Source organism: Panthera onca, chromosome B2 (genome assembly GCF_046562875.1).
Source record: "Panthera onca isolate mPanOnc1 chromosome B2, mPanOnc1 haplotype 2, whole genome shotgun sequence".
Classification (NCBI taxonomy): domain Eukaryota; kingdom Metazoa; phylum Chordata; class Mammalia; order Carnivora; family Felidae; genus Panthera; species Panthera onca.
In genome coordinates, this window is record NC_138343.1 from 4,017,589 (window position 1) to 4,030,071 (window position 12,483).

Genomic DNA, 12,483 nt, shown 5'->3' on the forward strand with positions numbered 1-12,483 from the left:
ACAAAGTGGTCACCGTAGTATTTGTATTTACCACCCGGCACCATACAAAGTTGTTACAACGATCACTGACCATATTCCTGGTTGTCCTATGTTACATCCGTGTGTCTTATTTAACTGGAAGAGCGGATCTCTTAGTTTCGTTTACTTGTTTGGTCCATCTCTTCACCCCCCTTCCCTCTGGCAACCGTCCTGTTTGTCCTCTGTATCTGTGAACCTGCTTCTGTTTTGTTGGTTGTTTTGTTTTGTGTTTTATTCGCAAAGAAGTGCAACCTTACGGTATTTGTCTTGCTCTGACTTATCCCATTTAGCGCCGGGCTCCATCCGTGTGGCTGCAAATGACAAGATTTCATTCTCTTTTTACAGCTGAGTAATATTCTGTTGGATAAATACAGGGCGTCTTCTCTTTTCATTCATCTATCGACGGACATTTAGGTAGCTTCCGTATGTTTATTGGAAATAATGCTGTGACGAACATAGGTGTGCATGTGTCCTTTTGAATTAGTGTCTTCATTTTCTTCAGATAAATACCTCGATGTGGAATTGCTGAATTCTGTGATAGTTCTATTTTTAATTTTTTGAGGGATCTCTGTACTAGTCTCCGTAGTGACTGCACCCATTTATATTCCCACCCACAGTGCATGAGAGGTTTTCTTTTTTTCCATCCACATTCTTGCCAGCGCTTGTTATCTCTTAGCTTTTTGATAAGAGCCCTTCTGACAGGTGTGAGTGATATACCTCATTGCAGTTTTGACTCGCATGTCCCTGATGATAGTGATGATGAGCGTTTTTTCATGTGTCAGTTGGCCATCTGGATGTCTGCTTTGGAGAAATGTCTATTCAGGTCCTCTGCCTACTTTAAAAAAATTTTTTTTAATGTTTATTTTTGAGAGAGAGACAGAGTGTGAGCGGGGGCAGGGTGGGGGGGGCGCAGAGAGAGAAGGAGACACAGAATTGGAAGCAGACTCCAGGCTCTGAGCTGTCAGCACAGAGCCCGATGCGGGGCTCGAACTCACACACCTGTGAGATCATGACCTGAGTCGAAGTCAGCCGCTCCACTGACTTAGCCACCCAGGCACACACACCCCCCCCCCCGCCTATTTTTTAATTTGAATCGTTAGTTGTTTTTTTTTAAATGAATTGGTAGGCATTCTTTATGTATTTTCGGTGTTAATTGCTTATCAGTACATCATTTATGAATATTTTCTATTCAGGAGGTTGCCTTTTCCAACAAAAGTTGGTGGTTTCCCTCACTGTGCAAAAGCTTTTTGGTTTGATGTCATCCCGTTTGTTCATTTTTGCTTTTGTTTCCCTTGCCTCCGGAGACGTTGTTGACTAAGAAGCTGCTGTGGCCAAGATCAAAGAGGTTTTTGCCTGCTTTCTCCTCGAGGATTTTGATGGCTTCCTGTCTTCCATTGAGGTCTTTCCTCCATTTTGAGTTTATTTTTGTGTCTGGTGTAAGAAAATGGTCCAGGTTCATTTTTCTGCATGTCGCCGTCCAGTTTTCCCAGCACCACTTGCTGAAGAGACTGTCTTTATTCCATTGGATATTCTTTCCTGCTTTGTCAAAGATTAGTTGGCCATACACTTTTGGGTCCATTTCTGGGTTTTCTATTCTGTACCATTGATCTGAGTGTCTATTCTTGTGCCAGTACCATACTGTCTTGATGAGGACAGCTTTGTAGTAGAGCTTGAAGTCTGGGATTGTGATGCATCCTACTTTGGTTTTCTTTTCCAAGATCGCTTTGGCTATTCGGGGTGTTTTCTGGTTCCATACAAATTTTAGGATTGTTTGTTCTAGCTCTGTGAAGAATGATGGTGTTACTTTGATAGGGATTGCGTTGAATATGTAGATTGCTTTGGGTAGTATCGACATTTTAACAGTATTTGTTCTTCCTATCCAGGAGCATGGAATCTATTTCCATTTTTTTGTGTGTCTTCTTCCATTTCTTTCATAAGCTTTCTATAGTTTTCAGTGTATGGATTTTTCACCTCTTTGATTAGATTTATTCCTAGGTATTTTATGATTTTTGGTGCAATTGTAAATAGGATCGGTTACTTGATTTCTCTTTCTGTGGCTTCATTGTTGGTGTATAGGAATGCAGCCGATTTCTGTGCATTGATTTTATATCCTGCAACCTTGCTGAATTCATGAATCAATTCTAGCAGTTTTTTGGTGGCATCTTTTGGGTTTTCCATATAGAGTATCATGTCATCTGTGAAGAGTGAAAGTTTGACCTCCTCATGACCAATTTGGATGCCTTTTATTTCTTTGTGTTGTCTGATTGCTGAGGCTAAGACTGCCAATACTATGTTGAATAACAGCGGCGAGAGTGGACATCCCTGTCTTGTTCCTGACCTTAGGGGGAAAGCTCTCAGTTTTTCCCCATTGAGGATGATGTTAGGGTTGGGTCGTTTATATATGGCTTTTATGATCTCGAGGTATGATCCTTCTGTCCCTACTTTCTTGAGGGTTTTTATCAAGAAAGGATGTTGTATTTTGTCAAATGCTTTCTCTGCATCTATTGAGAGGATCATGTGGTTCTTGTCCTTTCTTTTAGTGATGTGATGAATCATGTTAATTGTTTTCTGGATATTGAACCAGCCCTGCATCCCAGGAATAAATCCCACTTGGTGGTGGTGAATAACTTTTTGAATGTATCGTTGGATCTGGTTGGCTAATATCTTGTTGAGGATTTTTGCATCCGTGTTCATCAGGGAAATTGGTCTATAGTTCTCCTTTTTAGTGGGGTCTCTGGATTTGGAATCAGAGTAATGCTGGCTTCATAGAAAGAGTTTGGAAGTTTTCCTTCCATTTCTATTTTTTGGAACAGCTTCAAGAGAATACGTGTTCACTCTTCCTTAAATGTTTGATAGAATTACCCTGGAAAGCCAGCTGGCCCTGGACTCTTGTTTTTTGGGAGATTTTTTATTATTAATTCGATTTCTTTACTGGTTATGGGTCTGTTCAAATTTTCTATTTCTTCCTGTTTCAGTTTTGGTAGTGTATATGTTTCTAGGAATTTGTCCATTTCTTCCAGATTGCCCATTTTATTGGAATATAATTGCTCATAATATTCTCTTATTAGTGTTTTTATTTCTGCTGTGTTGGTTGTGATCTCTCCTCTTTGATTCTTGATTTTAATTATTTGGGTCCTTTCCTTTTTCTTTTTGATCAAACTGGCTAATGGTTTATCAATTTTGTTAATTCTTTCAAAGAACCAGCTTCTGGTTTCATTGATTTGTTCTACTGTTTTTTTTTTTTTTTTTTGTCGTGGTTGTTTTTAGATAGCATTAATTTCTGCTCTGATCTTTATTGTTTCCGGTCTTCTGCTGGTTTTGGGTTTTATTTGCTGTTCTTTTTCCAGCTCCTTAGGCGTAAGGTTAGGTTGGGTATCTGAGATCTTTCTTTCTTCTTTAGGAAGGCCTGGATTGCTATATACTTTCCTCTTATGACCACTTTTGCTGCATCCCAAAGGTTTGGGGTTGTGGTGTTATCATTTTCATTGGCTTCCATATACTTTTTAATTTCCTCTTTAACTTCTTCATTGGCCCATTCATTCTTTAGTAGGATGTTCTTTAGTCACCAAGTATTTGTTACCTTTTGAAATTTTTTCTTGTGGTTGATTTTGAGTTTCATAGCATTGTGGTCTGAAAATATGCACGGTAGGATCTCAATCTTTTTGTCTTGCTGAGGGCTGATTTGTGTCCCAGTATATGATCTATTCTGGAGAACGTTCCATGTGCCCTGGAGAAGAATGTATATTCTGCTGCTTTGGGATGAAATGTTCTGAATATATCTGTTAAGTCCGTCCGGTCCAGTGTGTCATTCAAAGCCATTGTTTCCTTATTGATTTTTGATTAGATGATTGGTCCATTGCTGTGAGTGGGGTGTTGAAGTCTCCTACTATTATGATATTACTATTGATGAGTTTCTTTATGTTTGTGGTTAATTGATTTATATATTTGGGTGCTGCCACATTTGGCAAATAAATGTTTACAATTGTTAGGCCTTCTTGGTCTGTAGACCCCTTGATTATGATATAATGCCCTTCTGCGTCCCTTGATACAATCTTTATTTTAAAGTCTAGGTTGTCTGATATAAGTATGGCTACTCTGACTTTCTTTTGTTGACCATTAGCATGATAGATGGTTCTCCATCCCCTTATTTTCAATCTGAAGGTGTCTTTAGGTCTAAAGTGGGTCTCTTGTAAACAGCATATAGATGGAACTTGTTTTCTTATCCATTCTGTTACCCTATGTCTTTTGATTGGAGCATTGAGTCCATTGATGTTCAGAATGAGTACTGAAAGATACGAATTTATTGCCATTATGATGCTTATAGAGTTGGAGTTTCTGGTGGTGTTCTCTGGTCCTTGGTAATCTTTTGTTGCTTTTGGTGTGTGTGTGTGTGTGTGTGTGTGTGTGTGTGTGTGTGTGTATGAATATATATATATATATAATATATATATTCATATATATGTATATACATATATATAATACATGTATTATATATATACATGTATTATATATATTATATGTATATATATATATTATAATATATATAATATATGTATATACATATATATGAATATATATATTCACATATATATATATTTTTTTTTCATCATTTCTCCCCTCAGAAAGCCCCCCTTAAAAATCTTGCTGGGCTGGTTTAGTGGCCACAAACTCCTTTAATTTTTGTTTGTCTGGGAAACTTTTTATCTCTCCTTCTATTTTGAATGACAGCCTTGCTGGCTAAAGGATTCTTGGCTGCATAGTTTTCTGATTCAGCACACTGAATATATCCCGCCACTCCTTTCTGGCCTGCCAAGTTTCTGTGGGTAGGTCTGCTGCAAACCTGATCTGTCCTCCCTTGTAGGTTAGGGACTTTTTTTCCCTTGCTGCTTTCATGATTCTCTCCTTGCCTGAGTATTTTGTGAATTTGACTATGATACGCCTTGTTGATGGTCGGTTTTTGTTGAATCTAATGGGGTCCTCTGTGCTTCCTGGATTTTGATGTCTGTGTCTTTCCCCAGGTTAGGAAAGTTCTCCACTATGATTTGCTCACATAATCCTTCTATTTCTATTTCTCTCTCTTCCTCTTCTGGGACCCCTGTGATTCTGCTGTTGTGCCTTTTTAATGAGTCACTGATTTCTCTAATTCTTAAATCGTGCTCTTTTGCCCTAATCTCCCTCTTTTTTTCTGCTTCATTATTCTCTGTAAGTTTGTCCTCTATATCGCTGATTCTCTCTTCTGCCTCATCCATCCTTGCCGCTGCTGCATCCATTTGTGATTGCAGCTCAGTTATAGCATTTTTGATTTCATCCTGACTAGCTTTGACTTCTTTTATCTCCACAGAAAGGGATTCTAATCTATTTTTGACTCCAGCTGGTATTCTTATTATAGTGATTCTAAATTCTGGTTCAGACATCTTGCGTGTATCTGTATTGGTTAAGTCCCTGGCTGTCGTTTCTTCCTGCTCTTTCTTTTGGGGTGAATTCCTTTGTTTCATCATTTTGAAGGGGAGAGAAGGAATTAATGAGGTAGAAAAAATTAAAATTAAAAAAATTAAAATTAAAAAATATTCAAATAAAAAGATTAAACACACACACACACACACACACACACAAAATCTAATAAATGACGCTAGATCCTAGGTGTGTTTTGGTCTGGGTATTGAAAGTGGCCTGATAGATGAGAGAAAAAAGGGGGAAAAAAAGAAAGAATGAAAGAAAGAAAGAAAGAAAATTGAATAGATGGATCAGCTAACAGACTGAAATACGACTGAAATTACTTTGTGTTTCTCTAAAAGTCAAACTATGAGGCGCTTTATAGTCCATAAACTAAGTAGGCCATGAGACTTGTGTTCTTGAAGAGCGAGGTTGGCCCAGTTGGGCAGGGCTCAGTGTAATGGCTCCACCCTCCACTAGATGGCGCTGCTAGCCTACCGGGATGGATTGGTGCGGCACTGGTAGGTGCATGTGAGTATGCGCATGCGCGGGAGCGGTCAAAATGGCGCCGCCCGGCCACCCAGTCTGTTCGCCTAGATCAGCAATCGCGCACCCGTCCTCCGTCCTCAGCTCTCGTCCACTCCCCGCTTTTTCACTCTCCGTGACCAGGCCCCGGGCAGCACCTCTCTCCCGAGTTTTGTCTCAGATGTGGCTGTTTTCCCCGGCCCCTTACTTCCGAAGGACTGCGGCTTTGACGCACTCCGCCCCTCTGCAGGAGGGTCTCACCGAGCAATGGCCAAATGAGCAGTGGTCTAACGTTGGCTGCACCCAGGAACGCCCACTGGACCCTGCTGTTGCCGGTGCCCCGAGACTGCGGCCAGGTGCCAGCCCATCCCAGAAAAAGTCCGCAAGATAGTGTAACATCAGCGTTTCAGGGATTATGGGAAACCACAACACACATCTGGCACCAGGCTTCACCCTTAACGACCTTGCGTCAGCACCAGCAAATGTGGCCGCCTTCCGGGTCTGCTGGGATCAGGTGGCTTCAACAGTCTCTACCAAATGTCCTTCCAGCAGTGGAACCGCTTTTCCCCACGTGGCCCGAGAACCTCACGGACCCCACTCTGTTCCTGGGGAACAGAGCCCTTCCCACCAGAGCACTGCCAGGTATTGAGCTGCGGAGTTGCAGCCTTCACGCTCCCCTTGTTTACAGTCTTAATGGAATTTAAACCCTCTCCTTTCTCCCTTTTTAGTGTAGTCCCTGTGGCCATTTCCAATTTTCCACTTCTCTCCGGCTGCTTTTGGGGAGGGGGGCTTTTCCCGTATTCTACCCGCCCCCCCCCCCCCCCCCCCCCGTCTCTGTCCTCTCTCTGCATGCAAAAGCGGCTCCCTGTCCTCCGTGGCTTCTCTCCCCCCAAGTTCACCTCTCCGCACCGTGTACCTGCTGAGTTCTGTGGTTCAGGTTGTACAGACTGTTGTGTTAATCCTCAGATCGGTTTTCTAGGTGTGCAGGATGGTCTAGTGTTGCTCTGGCTGCATTTCATGGACGCGAGACACACAAAAAACTTCCGTGCTGTTCTGCCATCTTGGCGCCTCCCCACACGGCTGGGGTTTAATCACACCCTGAACGACCTCTGTGAGGTACTCTTACTCCTTCACTTGGGAATTTTACATCTGTTACACATGGCCGCCTACCCCAGTCTTCAATGTGACGTCGCACACCCTGTTACAGAGTTAGTTACCATAAATCGGGCCAAATCTAGATCCCAGAAAAGAGAACTAAGGGATACCCTTCTTCCTTCCAATGGACTGTGTTTACTAAAAGCAGTGACATTTTGGCGAGAGACGTCATATTCGCACTCAGCCTCTGGTGAAACACCTGTCCTCACCTGGCATTTCCCCTCGCTTGGATAAAATGCGGACGGGGCGGGGTGGGTGGGGGGGCGCCTGGGTTAGAGGCGTGTTTATACACAACTCACATGCAGAAACACACCTGGGGGCCTGACGGCCAGCCATTAGTCAGTGGCATTAGCTGTTTTACCGAGAAGCCCAGAAAATGTCCCTGCGTGTGGATGACACGTGGTGCCTCCCCCGTTGTTCCCCCAGGTGGGTCCCTTAGCGGGTACCCCACTTTAGCACCTCAGCCACTTGTCCTTTCTGGCTTTTGTAACCAGGTAAAGCAGGCTTTCCGTCCAGCATACCAGGCAGCACTCGGCCAGTTGGCCCAGGAAACGGCAGTTCGTTCTTCAAAAGGACCAGGGATGCTTCTGAGCAGGACCAGAGAACGCGCGTCTCAGAGCGAAGTCTTTCTCTTCATTTTCTTAGTAACAGAGGAGTTACAAAACAGCGGGAATTCGTTCCAGTACAAAAAGTGCGCCTTGTGATTGCTGTAGATAAAATGTGCTTTTATTAGGGAAGGCAGCAGTCTGACCGCTGGGGCTCCAACCCCCGAGCTGAGCAGTGTTTCAGGATTCAGCACCCACGTTGAGCAAAGGATGGACGGCTTCATACTATGTGCCTGGCCCTCACGCCGTGTCGCAGTCGTTCACCACACCGTCCTGTTTCTTTTTACATCGGGAGGAGAGATGTGTATTGGATGCCCAGGATACCTGTCACTGGGACAAGGAAGACAGCTTGAGAGAAATGTACTCAGTCAGTTGAGCGTCCGACTTCAGCTCAGGTCGTGATCTCACCGTTATTGAGTTCGAGCCCCGTGTCGGGCTCTGTGCTGACAGCTCGGAGCCTGGGGCCTGCTTCGGATTCTGTGTCTCACTCTCTCTCTGCCCCTCCCCTACTCATGCTCTGTCTCTGTTTCAAAAATAAGTAGAGACCTTAATACACACACACACACACACACACACACACACACTCAGCCAGACTATACCTTTGAACTGTGTTAAAGCCTTCTTCTATCCTCTGGGTTCAGGGACTCAACAGTGACGTTTGTGTGCACTCTTTTCTTTCTCTACAAGACTTAGTGTCCAATAGAGCGCTGGCAGGGCCTGGGACTGATGTCCTCATTCAAGGGAAGAGGGACCAGCACAGGAGCTGGGTCTGAGGGGGGTCCCCGGCCCAGGAAGAAGATGGCCCTGCCTTCCTGGGGGGCCGGGCCCACCCACAGCCCGTGTGCATCTCTTTTGCACTATATAGTTCTGGTCCCACGTGGTGGGCCTGCATTTTCAACGCGGGTTTGTTTGTCTTCCCCTGTGCACCAGTTGCTTTGTGAACGAATGTCAAGCAAGCCAATAAGCAAGTGCAAGAAAATACATTTTACTCCAAGATTTGGTGAAAGGACCCTTCTAGAATTTTCAACTTTCACTCCCGTGTGTTGTAGATGTGTGGGTTAGCGGAAAATGTGAGAAGGTTTCTGTACTTTATGGAAGCCCGTTTGGGGGGAAACTGCACTTACTCGTCAGGCCCAGGGAGAAATCAAACTTCTTTTCAGGAACAACTCAAAGCGACAGATGAGGAGAAACCAGAAGAGGCCACGGAGGGAAAGGGGAGGAGTACGTATCGATGGGGTGGCTCGGAAACTGATAAGAGACTCTGCGGTGGTGGGCACACGCCGTGATCCCCGCTGCTGAGAGCCTGGGACTGGCTTTCGATTGCTGGAGTTGCTGAGTGCAGACACCCGGTCCCCCCAACTCAACACCAGATGGGACGAGGAAAGGAATTCGTAGGCTTAGATAATTCTGTGTTCTGGAAAGCAAAGGAAATTAAAGAAAAATTGGGTCCTTTACCCTGTCAGTCATTTCTTGGCTAACTGGTCTCCCGTACCCCCACTGGCCATTCCTTCCGTTCATGGAGTCATGCGGGGATTGAACACACACTCGCGCACACACACTCATTGACACTGTGTACGAGACACTGCGCCTGTGTTAAGGATATTATAAAATAATGTATGTCGTGGTCTGCAGTCAGGGGGGCCGGGGGGACTGTCCTAAAGGAAGGGGGCTGTGGGGAGGAGCTCCGAGGTGCCCCAAGGGAGGCGGCCACCCGCAGGGCGTCTTGGTGTCTCACAGGTCGCTTCCCCCTTTCTCAAAGGAGCACCGCCGACCTTTCACTTACCCACGTGCTGGAAGACAAGAGAAGCCACGTACCCGGACGACAGCCCCCTGGAGTCCTGCTAGTGGGCAGGGCGCGGTCTTGGGCCATCTGGCAAAAGGGCATCTCTCACGCATCTCTCATCATCCACCCAGCTGGGCTTCCGGCCCCAGTGCTCCTCCCTTCCCCCAGCCTTTCCAGAAACCTGCCATTCACATGTGCTTTAGCAGAACCCATTTTTTTCTTTCAGCTACATTCTGACCCCAGGTTCTAAACGTACTTGCTGTAAGCTCCTTTCTTTCTTTCTTTTTCTTTTTTTTAAAGTTCATGTATTTATCTTGACAGAGAGAGTGTAACAGAGAGAGGGGGAGAGAGAATCCCAACCAGGCTCCATGCTGTCAGCACAGAGCCGGATGCGGGGTTCCATCCCATGAACCCTGAGATCATGACCTGAGCCGAAATCAAGAGTCAGATGCTCAACCGACTGAGCCCCCCGGGGGGCCCCTGTAAGCTCCTTTCTCCATCCCCTGTCCTCCTGCTCCTGCCCCCTCGCCTCTCCCCTCCCCTCCACTGCCAGGCCTATCAGCACCCGACTGCCTGACCCCCCTCTTCCCACTGTCTGACCCCCTAACCTGCCCGTCCTACTGCCTGACCCCCTAACCTACCCATCCCCACAGATGGCATGGGCGACTGCACTCCCTTCTGGAGCAGGGGCTCTTGTCTTCCCTCTCTTAGCACCATAGTCTCTTGGTTCTCCCCTCATTCTAGTCGTTTCTTTTTTTCCTTTTTCTTAAAAAGACGAATTATCCCCCAGGCCGGCCATTCAGTGTTGGAGTTCTTTGAGGCTCCTTCTCAGGCTTTCCCTCCCTTGTGCCATCCTGTCCCCCAGGGCCCCCTCAGCCATGCTAAGCATTTCAAGCACCGCCTACATCAAGACGTTTGCTGGATTTCTGCCTGAAGCCAAGATCTCCTGCGTGAAGCCCAGACCTTCCTTCTTGTCATCCTCACTTGGGAATGAACTCTGTCTCAGAGGCATCTCCCTCCATCGGGTAGCAAACCAAGACCTCAGAGTCACCCCAGACACCTTCCGCTCCCGTTTAGTTCCCGAGTCTTGTCAGGCGTATCTCCTGTGGCAAACAGTCTGTTTACCCCGCACCACGTGAGCTCCCACCTCCGGGGCCCAGCGCTTGCCCCTGGATTACACCACGAACTCCTACTTCCGCCCGGTCCCTCGCGCGAAAACCTCGGAACCCTACGACCCTGATTACAGCCCTTCCCCTGACACTTCTCCTGTTGATTTCCGGATAAAAGACCAACGCGCTTCCCGGCCGCACGGTGTGTTCTCGCTCTACCCACGTCTCCAGCCTCCTCACAAACCACACGTCGCTCGTTCCCTGTACTCTGGATACTGGATTGTTCCCTCCTGCCACCAAACCTTTGCTGGTGCTGTGCCCTCTTTGTCGAGGGCCCTCCCCATCCACCTCCTGTATCTGTTCACTGTTGTCCTTCGAGCCCCAGCTCAGCTGAAACTGTGCGGCCGGGGGCCCTCTGTCACCCTCAGACCCACACGTGTGCTCTGATCACCCGTGCTTGCAGCCGAAGTAGCCCCGGTTATTCTGTTTTCCACAGGCATTGTGCCATCCACTGTCCTGAGACACTGTCCTCCCCGAGGCTAGCTCTGACTTTGGTCTCGGCCATGCCCCCATGTTGTGCGTTCACTAATATTCATTTGGTGCTTAATGCCGTGACTCTTGTTGATGGCCCCAGTACTGCCCACCACACACTCCCCGGATGTTTGGGATGGGGTCAAGCCGGCGTAGGGCTTAAACACAGGTTTTTGGAAGAAGCGTTAAGGTAGCGACATGATTCTTGACGGAGGCTCGCCGAAGGCAGGTAGGGTTCCGGCAGTCAGGGGAGCGGAGGAAGGGCGCCCGAGACGGGTGTGGTGGCACGAACACGTGTTTGAGGGCACAGGAAGGAAACCAGGCAATGCCTGTTCACTCAGATGTAAGGGATCTACCTGGATCCACAAACCAGATGTGGGGCAGAGGTCCAGATGGCCGGAGAGGAGGTAGCTGCTGGACGCGGATTCTGGGGGAAGCCCGAGACTATACGCATCACGGAAACGGCTCTGGTTCCAACACCAGCGTCCATAGGAAGCAAGTCATGGGGAGCGGTTGAAGTCTCCCCGCTGCCGTTGGTTGCAGGTGTGTGCATTTTTCTCCGGTCACAGCGCATTCGGCCTTCATCGTCCTCTCCTCCTCGGTATTTTTCACCGGGGCGTCTTGCTTAAGCGAAGCATCAGAATGGCCCTGCGTCCCTCCTCCCTTGATGCGACACCGGCTTGACTGGCTCTGACCTCCTGGCCTACGACTCTGCATCGCGTAGACCACGGCTTCTGTTGTCTGGCCCTGCTGCCGCAGGTCGCTGTCGGGTTCATCTTCTGGAGGTTTGGACGCAGTTTCCCTTGTTCTTGCTCCCATGGTTCCAGCTTCCTGCTTCGTTAGGGGACACACTGTCCTCGGGCCCCTGATGCTTTTACCCAGATGATGAAAGGAGAATCGTTTCCATGCTCAGAACACTTGTGACACCAAAGGCGTGGGTGTTCCACACCAAGCGGTTCTCTAAACCCCTGTGGGCCCCAGCGGGGCGTCCCACGACAGGATTCAACTCTGACGCTGACTACCTGCAATTAGCGGAGACCCCCCTGGTTAAGAAAGGCTCGGTGCCGCAAAGCTGCGCCCACCTCGGACACCAGTTAAGGTAGTGGGTGCCCGCGGTACCCACGCTTCTGTTTGACCGAGCTACGAGGTCGTGGGTTCCCGCGACCCCCTCCTCAGGTTTGAAAATCGGCTAGAATGATTCACAGAACTCGGGAAAACAGCTCACTTACTCTTACTGGTTTCTTAGGACACAACCCAGGAACGGCCAAATGGAGGAGCTGCTGAGGGCGAGCAGCGCGGGCAGGGGCGCAGAGCTCCCGTGCCC

The 12,483-nt window shown here is 47.4% G+C and overlaps 2 long non-coding RNA genes across 2 annotated transcripts in view; one reads left to right on the forward strand and one right to left on the reverse strand.

The window, feature by feature from the left end:
- The window catches only part of LOC144616343 (uncharacterized), a 48,084-nt gene that overhangs the window by 2,500 nt on the left and 33,101 nt on the right, over positions 1–12,483 (forward strand). The gene's annotated exons all lie outside the window — the stretch shown is intronic.
- On the reverse strand, positions 7,441–10,048 carry LOC144616254 (uncharacterized). The gene is made up of 3 exons (XR_013555382.2): positions 9,520–10,048; positions 8,145–9,150; positions 7,441–8,066 (listed from the first exon to the last, which is right to left on the reverse strand). It is a non-coding gene; the product is annotated as an uncharacterized LOC144616254 (long non-coding RNA).